Raw genomic sequence first — 12,827 nt, 5'->3', positions numbered from 1 at the left:
GTCCTGGCTATATACTGATGCCAATTTGTCCTTGGAAATAATGAATGCTCAGAATGCACAGAAGTAAAATATGGTGTCCCACAAGGATCTGAATTTGGCCCCATATTGTTCTCATATATATATATATATATATATATATATATATATATATATATATATATATATATATATATATATATATATATATATATATATATACAATAATTCTTATGTGTGGTATTAGCTTCCATTCCTATGCAGATGTTACTCAGAACAATGAGTCCTCGCTTAACGCCGGGTCTGGTTAATGACGGACCGGGGTTATGACCAACATTTGTTTTTATTTTGCGCTGTACGCGGAGCAATGGCAGCACAGTGGAGTGTTGTGGAGTGGTGCACAATAAGCTGAGGCAGCGCAGCCTCCACCGCAGCCCAACTCGGCAACACGATCGCTCTTTCTCAAGCTGTACTCACGCACAAGAACGTTGTTAGTTTTTTTTCTATACTGTATTTACAATCAAAGCGTATCTAAATCTAGGGTCACACTTAACAACGAAAACTGCTTTATGACGGACTTTTCAGTCTCTAACCCCGTCGTTAAGCGGGGGCTCACTGTATACATCTTCTATTCCAGATGATGGCAGTATTACTCCCAAAAGTGAGACCTGCTTCCAGGAAATAAAAAATTGGATGGCATCTAATTTTGTTCTTCTAAATTACAATTAGACTGAGGTGTTGCTTCTTGGACTAAAAGCTACAAGAAGCAATTGGTCTAATATTTAATATTATCCTATGGTTTTCCAGTAACACCTAAATCTACCCCAAAAAGCATAGGTGTCATTATCGATTCTGATCTTTCATTTGACACACACTTATGTCACTAAGGCAGGCTGCCTTTTTCCATTTATGTAATATTTCCAAGCTAAGACATTTACTTTCATTATCAGATGCAGAAAATCTGGTTCATGCTACAATTTGGTGCCTTTTGCGTCCCCAGTACTGATTATTATATTTATTTTGTAAAAATGCAAGAAATATAAATTCTGTAAATCCTATTAAAGTAGTAGGAAACTTCAATTGTTAAACATAATGCAGTCTATCCTAAAATTGATTTTTATACCTTTAACAGTTTTTATTTATCAGATGCTAGGGGATTTCCCATGTCCCTGGAGTTGTGCTTTTTGTTTGTGATAGAAATATGAGGTTTAATCATTATTTTAATGTTGTTAAAAAATATTGCTTAAGTCCTCTCTAAACTATAAATCTTTTTTCTTCAATGAGGTTTATGTCACAATTTTTAAGGGTTTATCGCGTCCCTCAAGTTACTGTCGAACCTGTTACGCCTAAGTAGCTGTCTCTTTAAATGAAGAGCTTTTTGCATAAGTACATAATTTCCTACAGCTCACATACGTTTGTTTCAGAGGGAAACAACAGTGGAAGGTGAGTGCCTATTTCCTCATGTCAATATCTTATTCCTCATTTTATGCCATCAGTCTGACATGGTCAACCACAACATGTCCACTCTGTTACCAGAAAGATGTTACGAGGGCAAGCAGAAAGTTTTAATAATTTCATCATAATCATATAAAAAACAAACAATTCTTTGTCTAATTTCACTTTTTTGTTAGACTGGTTTTGCTCACACATTGGATAATGGCTAACTTTGTCAGAATGTCCACCTTGTTACCATCAATGATGTAAGAGGGTGGGCATCATAGTGTATCTATGAAAATGCACATAGATAGCTATTCAATTTAGTTAGAATATTGCTAGAAATATTGATATTAGGTGTGAATCTCTTAAAAGAATGTGAGACGAGCATTACAGGGAACGTTGGGATTCTGATCCTTTAAAGGAGGATGAAATGCCCACAAAAAGAGAGAGATACACTGTATTGTCAAAGGTATTCGCTCACCCATCCAAATGATCAAAATCAGGTGTTTCAATCACTTCCATGGCTACACGTGCTTAAAATTAAGCACCTAGGCAAATCTTGCTTCTCTGGGTTTGGTGGTTGCCAGGAGAATGGTACTTGTCTGGCATGGTTCCAATGAAAATAACTCTGAATGCTTCTGCATACCAAGATATTTTGGAAAATTCCATACTCCTTACTTTGTGGCAACAGTTTGGAGCTGGCCCCTTCATCTTCCAACATGACATGGTCCATAAAGACATGGATTTACAACACATGTTGTCAAAAAGCTTTACAATCGTATGGGTCCAGATCCCTAATGAGCAAGCCAAAAGCGACAATGGCAAGTAAAAACTCCCTATCATGGTGGGGATTAGGAAGAAACCTCTGGAGGACCAAGACTCAAAAGGGAACCCATCCTCCATTGGGTGGCCCCAGCCCCGCCGACGGGGGGACAACCGGGTCTGTTGTCCTGGGCCCCAGGGCCAGGGGGGCCCATCAAAGAGCCCAACAATTTATTATTTTTTCAAGTCTATAATTTTAAATATAATCTTGAAATCTTTCATTAATATAAAATTCTGTACTCAAAATAAGCTCAATAGCTAAAATATATGTTTTTTACCCATCTGCATATTTTCCATTAAGTGCATACACCCCCTCCCACTGAAAAATGGTTTGATCCAGCACAGACTATAGCCGGCTGGTACTCGCCCAACAGCGGGAAATACAGTGGTGGATAGTTAAAGTAAATACAGAAATCTGGAGCGCAGAAAAGAAAGGAAAAACATTTACGTGACGAATTTTAATGTTGCATTGTGTTCCAGGTTTGAAAGAATTGAGGCTAAAGTACTTGAAAATGCTTGAAATTGTAACTACTTCATTTCACAACAAATAGCTGTCTGACTGAACAGTTCTCTTGTATTACGTTTGTAATTCCAGGACGAAACACGAGAGAAAATTAACAACCATTTTGAAAATTAACAACCATTAAATAATTTGATAAAAAGCGAAATATTTCGAATATATGTATAAATATTTAACTTAAATATTGAAATGGACCTTGAAAGTGACATACAAGTGTTTTAATTCCACCTTGTGAAGGTGTATGAACCCTGCAAACATGACTGTTCATTGCGCTGAAGCGCGGCACCAGAGCCGGCCCTGACCAATGTGGTGCCCTAGGCGATATTTTGGTTGGTGCCCCCCGCATCATCAATCATTGGGTTGATTGTGTCACTATTAAAGAAACAAATAAAAAGCAAATGACATATATTATAACATAACAAGCAATAAATATAAAGGTGTTGCACAAAAAATATTTTTAAACTATTTTACATAACGTAGTGCAGAGAACAACTTTTAAATAATAATTAAAAAAAAAAATTAAAAACAACTACCACCAGTGCAAATCAGGGCAATTTGCCTACTGCGACATTATTATTTCAAAAGTGCATCCGCAATGAACAGAGTTTTAATATATATTTATTTCAAAACTTGCTGAGCTAAGCTAATCATTGCACCTACAAGGATTGGGCAGTATGATGACAGTGGCGGTTTTCACTAAGATCATAAAGAGGGGGAAAAGCCACAATGACGATTGAGTGTTAGTTGTGAGTCAAGCGAGCTGGTTTCAAAGAAAAACACAACAGCTACAGATTGCCAACATTTTGGATTTGTTTCAAATAAAAATGAGAGACCATTGGAGCATGCCCCCAGGATTCTAATTCGATAATATGATTGGTTGATAAAACTGCCAATTTATAATAAAAGCTCTCAATGTAAAAGGTCCTTTCTCTCTTTTACCTAGAAACAACGTTGTAAAATATTCTGATTGGTTGATTTTTTATTTCACCGCTGAGGTTTTTTTCCAGCACAAGTACGAAAAGTGGATTTGAAAGCCGATTTACAGGAAAAATACAAGTAAATAAATAAAAGCTGAATAAAGCCAACCTACCGTGTTTATTCATTTATCTGAGTGTTTTAGGTTTTTACTTTGAAGAGGAAAAAAGTCCTGAATGAGAACGGGATCCCGTTTGAGGTGCTCTAAATAAAAAAATTATAAACCCGATTCGACTATTAGTCGACTAAAGGGAAAAAGAAATCAGTTAAAGAAATAAGTGTCTCCGCTTGGCAATCCTTGGGTAAATGGAAAAATAACAGCCTTAGTGATTTTGCATATATGTGTCTTTTTGCCATGGATTTAGGTGTTACTGAAAAGCCATCTACGTTAAAGGGAATATCAGCCCAATTGCTTCTAGCAGCTTTGGGCCCAAAAATTAGTACCTCAGCCTTATCGGAATTTAGTTAAAGAAAATTAGATGCTATCCAGTTTTCAGTTTTTTATGTCCTGGACGCAATTCGCAATTTTGAGAGTAGTATTGGTATAATCCGGATTAGAAGATATATACAACTGAGTATCATCTGCATAGCAATGGAAGGTTATACCATGCCTACGAATGATAGTGCCCAGCGGTAGCATATACAAATGAGAATAATATGGGGCCCAGTACAGATCCTTGTGGGACACCATATTTTACTTTTGTATGTTCTGAACATTCGTTATTTACTAGTACAAATTGGTAACGATGTGTCAGGTAGGGCCTGAACCAGGAGAGTGCTTGACCTTTTATGCCAATGTCTCCAGCCTATTTAGTAGAATGTTGTGATCAATGGTATCAAAAGCAGCACTGAGGTCTAACAGTTTAAGAAAAGTGTTCTTTATCAGAAGATATTAACTATTAATGTAATTTATTTATAGTGCTTGAGAAGCACTATATTTTTATTCCTTGTACTTCTTATTATTATTATTATTCTCCAAATTTCTGCAATTAATTCAGCCTGAACCTCTTAATTTACACTCTGTTCCAACTGCGTTTCTAAGGTCTCGGCTCTGACATGTGTGCTATCTGTTTTTGGAGTCGATTATAGTTGTAGATTTTAATAAAATTGAGTTTAAAAATAAAAAAAAGTCTAATTAAAATTAATGGTGTGATCTTCATAATTTCAAATATTAACTTCCAGTTAGAGTGTGCCGGCACTAAAAATTATCAAAACTCGCCTGGAAAAACTGCTGTAAAATCCTTACACATTCCTCTAGAATTTGCCTCTGTGTTTAACTTGTCATAAATCAGACACTATTGGGTTAAACCACACAAAAATGGGTCCCGAATTACAACCATTTGTTTGTATGGTCCAAATCACACTTAAACAAAGATTCTCCACTCAGAGCCAGTGAGTGTGTCAGTTATTTTTGAATGTCTCTGTCCCCCACGCACGCACTCGCACATTCATACATCTCTCTCAAACCTACTCTACACAGACACACCCATACATACTGTACATCTCTCTCCCATACTCACTCACACAGACACACACACAAACATACATCTTTCTCACACGCACGTCTATCAAACCCACTACACACAAACACTCACATACATACTGTACATCTCTCTCCCATACTCACTCACACGCTCTCTCACTGAAGCTCCCAAGCCTTGTCCATATCAGCGTCACCCTAATCACTCACTTCTCCCACAGACAAAGGCGCCATCTGCGTGAAGCGCTGCGATTGCACGTTTTTTTATGTTTACCGAGGGGGCCGAGGAGAGTCTGCCTTTTTGGTCTCAGACTTTTCTTTGGAGTTAATATTTAGGCAAATTTATTCTTAATGTTCTTACATATGACATAAGTTTCTGCTTTTTCCAGTTGGTTTTTACGCTTCTGTTTTGTCAAAACTCCACTAGTTTCTAATTTACTTTTCTTTTTATTGATTTGTGTAACCCAGTGCTTCTCAATATGTTCCCAATCCACCTTATACATACCGCGATCGTCCGGGTCTGGCCACAACCCTTCGGATCGCAATTTCTGAAAACACTTTGACATCCACCACCATCTCTGATCTCACTTTAGGCACGGCACGCTTTTCCATAGTATCAACCAAATAATCATCCAAACCATTAATAATATCCATGATACAACTCCAATTTTTCAAACTACTTCCAATTCACTTTTTGCTTAAATTTAGTTTATTAACCCTTATTACTTTATCGTCGTACTCGCAAGTGCTTTAATTCACCAGCGCGCACCCCAAGGACAGACAGACCCAAAGTTAATATCTCAACACTCCAAGCAACTTCAGCTCAACACAGCTCTCGAGAGTTTTTCCTCCAACACTTATATGTGTGCTGAATGTCATAAACCAAGTTGTAATTTCATGCATGGAATTTTTTTATTTTATTTCAGTCTATAACCTCTTATAAAATGTTTCTCTTATGCTTATGTACACAAATAATAAACGTCCTTCTTGGGGGCTCATACAATTTACTCAGGTGTTCAAACGTCCTTTCATAGGAGGCTCATAGGCAGAGGTGGGTAGAGTATTCAAAATTTTTACTCAAGTAAAAGTATGCACTCAAAAATTTACTTGAGTAAAAGTAAAAAAGTACTTTGATTAAAAGCTACTCAAGTTACAAAGTTCAAATTACATCATGGGAAATTGAATTACTGGAAACAATGATTTTTAATGAGAACAAAAATAATTTATTATAAATATAATATATAAAAATTATTTATTATAAATATGTATTTTTGTTTGTTCCTAATTATTAGGCCTTTGTTCCACAAAGGCACTAACTTATGAGACTGTCAGCCAATACGTGTAGCTACAACTTGACGCCAACTGAATCAATTTGTAGCAAACTTAATCATCATATATTGCTAGTGTGTACCACGGTCTCTGGTGTGTACACTCGGAGTGTGAACTGGTTTTTAGTATTGCACTGCGTTACATTTAATAATTACATAATACAAACGTTATGCCTCAGAGATATAGCATTACACAATTATACATACGGCAAACTTATCGCATCGATAAGTTTGATGTTTGACCTCAAATTTGATGTTGAGTTCTTGTAGGCTGAAATGTCTACACGTTTGGTAGACACAACTGACAGCGCATTATATGACTGTCCCTTTTACACGTTTGTAATGTAAACATTGGCTGTATGTGAGGTCACGGATGCTCCGGAGGTTTTTCTGTCACTTTCTTGCTACCGGTGGAGAAAGTTTCCGTATGTGATCACGTGACTGACCGGCTTCATTTGATTGGTCACTCATACTCGGGTGACGAGACGTTGGTCAGTCTTCTCACTGAAAAGACGAATTATTTACAAAACGAAAGTAACGGTAGCACGCGGCGCAAATCCGATTGTAACGGAGTAAAAGTCACGTTTTTCTCAGCACATATTTACTCAAGTAAAAGTAGAAGTCGTTCATATTAAAACTACTCTTACAAGTAAATTTTTGTCCAAAAATCTACTTGAGTAAATGTAACGGAGTAAATGTAACGCGTTCCTACCCACCTCTGCTCATAGGTTTAAAAGTCCCCCAAAGAAAGGCTCATAATGTTTATGCCGAAGGGGGTACGTGGGGCACCGGAGACACCGAAGGGGGTATGTGGGGCACCGGAGACACCAAAGGGGGTACGTGGGGCACCGGAGACGCCGAAGGGGGTACGTGGGGCACCGGAGACGCCGAAGGGGCCGGGTTGGCAGTCTTCAGCTTCATGGCCACTCTCAACATCCATAGTCCCCTCTTTAAATAAGGCAGTTAAATAGTTCAATAAACAATTCTAAGAAGAAATCTTAGTTTTGTGTCTTTATTAAAATAAAATGAATAAATTATATATATATAGTTTGTGTGTTACCTGGTTCTTTTGTGCAGTGTTCATCAGCAAAGTCTGTGTCACCCTCCTTCTCACTCACAACTCCACTTAACAGGGGTTCCCCAATTATTGATGCCATCCTCTCATGAAAATGAGAGGGTGCAAGTGTAGCCTTTCCCCCTCCAGTTGCAGTTACACTCTTTCTGTGCAAAGCAATTCTCTTTTTTGTAGTGATGGGCAAAATGATACCGAAGCTTCGGATACATATATAAAGCGCAATGGATTCCCGCAAAAGTTGCGTGTTAGTATTCATGTTGGAGTTTCGCCCATTTGTCCGTGATATAGATGAACTTGTTTTCATGGAGCCTGGTAAGAAGAGAAGAGTTTCCCCTGTATGGAAACACTTTGAACAGATCTCTCCCGATAAGGTATTACCATGGCTGGATTACTGACCGGGCCAATGGGGCCAGCGCCCAGTGGCCCTTGAAAAAGAGGTCCTAGGAAAGAGGGGTGCATATTTTTAGAGGGCCCTGGTTATGAGAGCCCCTACCAGGGGGCCCTAGAGAAGAGCAGGGCATACCATTAGAGGGCCCTTGATCACGAGGGCCCCTGCTATGGGGCCCTTGACTTCCATAGAAGTCATTTACCATGGCTCCTTGACTTTCTAGGGACCTACAAATTCAGGCCCTTACTTAATGTTTCTGAATTTGTATTGTTTCAAAATTATTATGTTCAATTTCTCTTAAGCGCAGAGACACAAATTAATTTAGCAATTTTGCAATTATTTAAATTTAAGACAAGCAATTTTTCTGATGAATGCTATCTTTGACTCCGATTAAATTGAGTGAATTTGGCCAAGGGTGTGATTTCACTTATGTGAAAACAACAAGCCATTTGACTAGTTTCATGTTTCCCCTTTAATAAACAACAGTAAAGAGATCAGTGGTCACTCTAGTTCTGAAGGAACGCATGAAAGGAAAAGTGCCTTTTCATACAACAGAACTGCAAGCTAATTTTACTGAGTAGCACAATTTTGGTTTGGTGACAGATGATGAAACAGCAAGTGGTTTTGTTGTAGTAGCTGTGGCTGCGTATGTGTGTAACCCTGATATTTAGTTTGAGGATTATTTATTGGAAAACACATTTTATTCAGCTTCTTATTTAATGACCATTCAATGACAGTTTGACATGACTTGACATGTTTCAAGACATGTTTTTATAGTAGATAGTGGCTGCCCCTCCCCCACCCTCTCACTCAGTGGTGAAAAATTGTTACATTGCCCTAAATTCCCACAGAGGCTGAGCCAATCAGGTGTTGCGAGAACTTACAAGGGAATATGCAAGATCTATAAAAAATTCCCTGCCAGTATCAAAACCATTGATCTATATTACTGGATTGGACATCGCCTGTTGCTGCTATAGCTAGCGATGCGCCGCCCTCGGCGCCATTACTATGTATTGAGTCATGTCAGCAAAGCAGTGTAGTTCCTATGTGGGATGTGCATCCATCTGTCACAAAAACAGTCCTAGCACCCTTATTTCTTATCCGATTTTGATCAAATATGGCTTAAATTAAAGGTGAGAACATTGCCGATGTTGTTATCCCGTATTATCCCAAGAGATAAATTTATAAGCTGTTTGGGTAATTTAGGTAAAATTTTAACAAAACCCTGCATAAAGCCCTTTTCTTTCACCTGGCTAAAACTAAATAACACATGTATGTAATGTTTTTGATATTCAATCATAATTATGGTAAAAAGTTGTAAATAAATAACTTTGATAAGTTTTAATTATGATCACAATTCTGATATTGAAAGTCAAATTTGAGTTTATCTCTTTGTCAACTCTCCCCATTACAGCTGTAGTTTTCATAAATTATTGAAGTGCAATACCTCTTATAAGTATAATATGAGATGGCATCAGTGTGGAGGAGCATCTTTGAGCACTACGTGGCTAAATGTGGGTGAAATTAATTATGAAATTATGATGGAGAAAATAATGAGTTTGAATCTGAAATTTGACAAAATTTTGTCAGATAGCAGAAAATAGCTTACACAATTCAGTTTCTCACAAATACATAGATAAATTGACATGACACAAAATATACAATTTTCAAAATCATTTATTGCAGCCACTTCTCATTGGCTACATAATTTTATCAACTTTAGTAAAATATTTATTATTATTAATATGGTCTGGAAAGTTGAAAATCTGTGGCACTGCTCCTTCTCTAACATGTGCCCTCTTCAGTGTACGGTTGATATTAGTGGGCAGTGAGCACTGCATATCCCTGCTGTAGATGACGGTCCTCTCAGACGTCCACACTTTCTGAGCCACAATTTGTACAGCTCATATTTTCTTTGTTTGTTGGGAAATCTGTGTAGAAAAATGGCATTTATTAAAAAAAAAAACCTGTATTAACCTGGGGTGAGTTTCCAAAAACGTTCTTAGCGCTAAGTACTTCGTAACCTCGTTCTTACGTACGAGGTTAAGAAGTACTTAGCGCTAAGAAGGTTTTGGGAAACTCACCCCTGTTGATTTAAAAAATAATTATTGACTTAAATTTTCATTTGGTTTCATTATTTATTCAGTTTGTGTGAGAGAGTATCTATGGGACATAATGCCAACTGGACTGAACATCGGTCCCAGTAATACAGATTTAGAGATAATTTTAATGAACATCGTATTTACAACATTATCCTAACATGATAACAATAATAATAACAATACATTATAATTTGTTGGAACAGAAAACTTGTTTTTAAGTGGGTTTACTCGACATAGCTTTATCAAAATCAAGCTAGCATGGACAGTCAACATCCCTCATCACCGCTATTTTTTTTAATAAAAATTGTTTTTACTGACCTGTGAAATGTGATACCCTTTGATCTTGTTATATTGTTGTTGTAGTTTTGACAATTTATGGCAAAACATTGAGTCCCTCTTTGGTTTTCCTTGCGTGACTGTCTGCTAGATCTCATTTTTATGTCCATCCATGGATGCTCCACGACTCAATGCACGACTCAATACATAGTAATGGCGCCTGTGCGGCGCATGCTAAGTCAAATGATGTCCAATCCAGTAATATAGATCATTGATCAAAACTCACATTCAGACAGTTCAGATTGCGAACTTACTCTGTGCTTTTACTACAACTTTTACCTTGCTATTACCAGATCAGCAACCAACAGCCTTTTTAAAGGCTCATTGCCCTTTATACTGCATTATATTATTTTATAATATATATAAATATTATTATATTATACTATATTGCATATATTCTGTTACATTCTTTTCATAGTCTTTTCAAAGGCTTATATATTATATTACATGATATAATATTACATTACTATATTTACTATATTAAACTTTGAAAGGTTCACAGCCTTTTTCAAGGCTAGTGTAACGTTGCTAACTAGCAACTCACAGCTTTTTTAAAAGTTTATTGTTATTTGCATATTACATTATTGATAATAGTAGAAGTGTAAGCTTTATAATAGTACATACATACAATACATTTACAATAACAACAATTTATAGCTAAATAGTTATAGGTCAGCCTTTTTTATTACATATTGTATCTGGTTCTACAATTTTGTGATTGTATTTTGTTCCTGAACATACAACATAAAAACAACGTAGTAAGTATTGGATAGGAATAGGAATTTGCAAGACAAACTTCTATATTTGCATCTTAAGAAACACATGCCATTAATAACATGGATCCCAAACAAAAAAGTGGTGCCTCAAAAAGAAAAGCAAAAAAGATTAAGGAAGCAAATCAGGCAGATTTCCTGAAAAGCGTACCTTTGATCTCAAACTTCTTTGAGAAACCACTGGATATGAGTGAGACAAGTATTACTAATGTTAGCAGTGATCAGAGTTCTAGCAATGATGATGTGATCACCACTGGCTTAGTGTCACCAGGAATGCCACAGACCAGCAGCAGAAAGACCATGAAAGGAAAGTTGCAGGTGTGTCAGACCCACAATCAGACCAGCCAGCTGCATCGTGTGAGTGTCGTTTTTCAAATGAGGAGGGCAAGGACCCCAACTCCTGGTGTGAAACGACCCTGCTTTATGGCCCTGTACCATTACCGACCAAGCCAAGTCGATTCTTGTTAGTGGAGGAGAAACTGCATTTCAAAACAGAAGTGCTAAGTACCCAGCCTCAGTCAGGGATCGAGGCATTGGGGGTACCAGTAGGAGCTTTACAAATGCTCTACTCAGTTGCTCTCTACCCAACGGGCAAACTGTGACTAGGCAGTGGCTACTTTACTCTCCTTCAACTGGATGTGTGTATTGTTTTGCTTGCAAACTGTTTTCCAGTAAGCACAAAACTTTTGTTCATGGATTTTCTGACTGGAAACATTCAGAGTGGATTGGTGAGCATGAGGGGAGTGTGGAACATAGGGCTAGCATTATATAATCGCTCCAGAGGCACAGCAACAATTGATTCTGATATTGTCAAACAAATTGATGCAGAAAGACAATACTGGCGGGAAGTTTTGAAAAGAGTTGTTGCAGTCATCCAGTTTTTGGGAGAGAGAGAGGACTTGCTTTCAGGGGAGATGATGAGCTATTAGGATCAGCCCACAATATAAATTTTTTTGGGCATCATAGAACTCTTATCCAAATTTGACCCATTCCTAGCTGAGCACCTACAAAGGTTTGGAGGTAAGGGAAAAGGTTCTGTGTCCTACTTATCATCAACAGTGTGTGAAGAATTGATCCATTTGATGGGACAGAGAACAAAGCAGGCAATTGTTAATGAGATCAAAGAATCAAAATACTTCTCTATTATAGTTGACTCCACTCCAGACCTTGCTCATGTGGACCAACTTACTTTTATTTTCAGGTTTGTTAATAATGACGGACATGTTGTTGAGCATTTTCTAGCTTTTGAGCCTATTGAAAACCATAGTGGGGACAGTTTGGCAGAGTGTGTCGTTGCTATGGTGGAGAATCTGGGCCTAGACTTATCCAACTGTAGGGGCCTGTCATATGATAATGCAAGTAGCATGTCGGGAAAGTACAATGGAGTCCAAGCTCATCTTAAACAAACAAACCCTTTGATTTGTTATGTCCCCTGTGCAGCACATTCACTGAATTTAGTTGGTGTCAATGCTGTTGACAGTAGCCCAGAAGCTGGACGTTTTTTTGACTTTGTACAGGCAATGTACACATTTTGTGCATCATCTACACACAGGTGGGGAAAGGTTTTCCGTGATACTGATACCAAACTCGATGGAGCGCACGAGCTGAGTCAACT

The sequence above is a fragment of the Brachyhypopomus gauderio genome, unplaced genomic scaffold, assembly GCF_052324685.1.
Source record: "Brachyhypopomus gauderio isolate BG-103 unplaced genomic scaffold, BGAUD_0.2 sc61, whole genome shotgun sequence".
Classification (NCBI taxonomy): Eukaryota; Metazoa; Chordata; class Actinopteri; order Gymnotiformes; family Hypopomidae; genus Brachyhypopomus; species Brachyhypopomus gauderio.
This window is presented reverse-complemented; position numbering follows the sequence as displayed.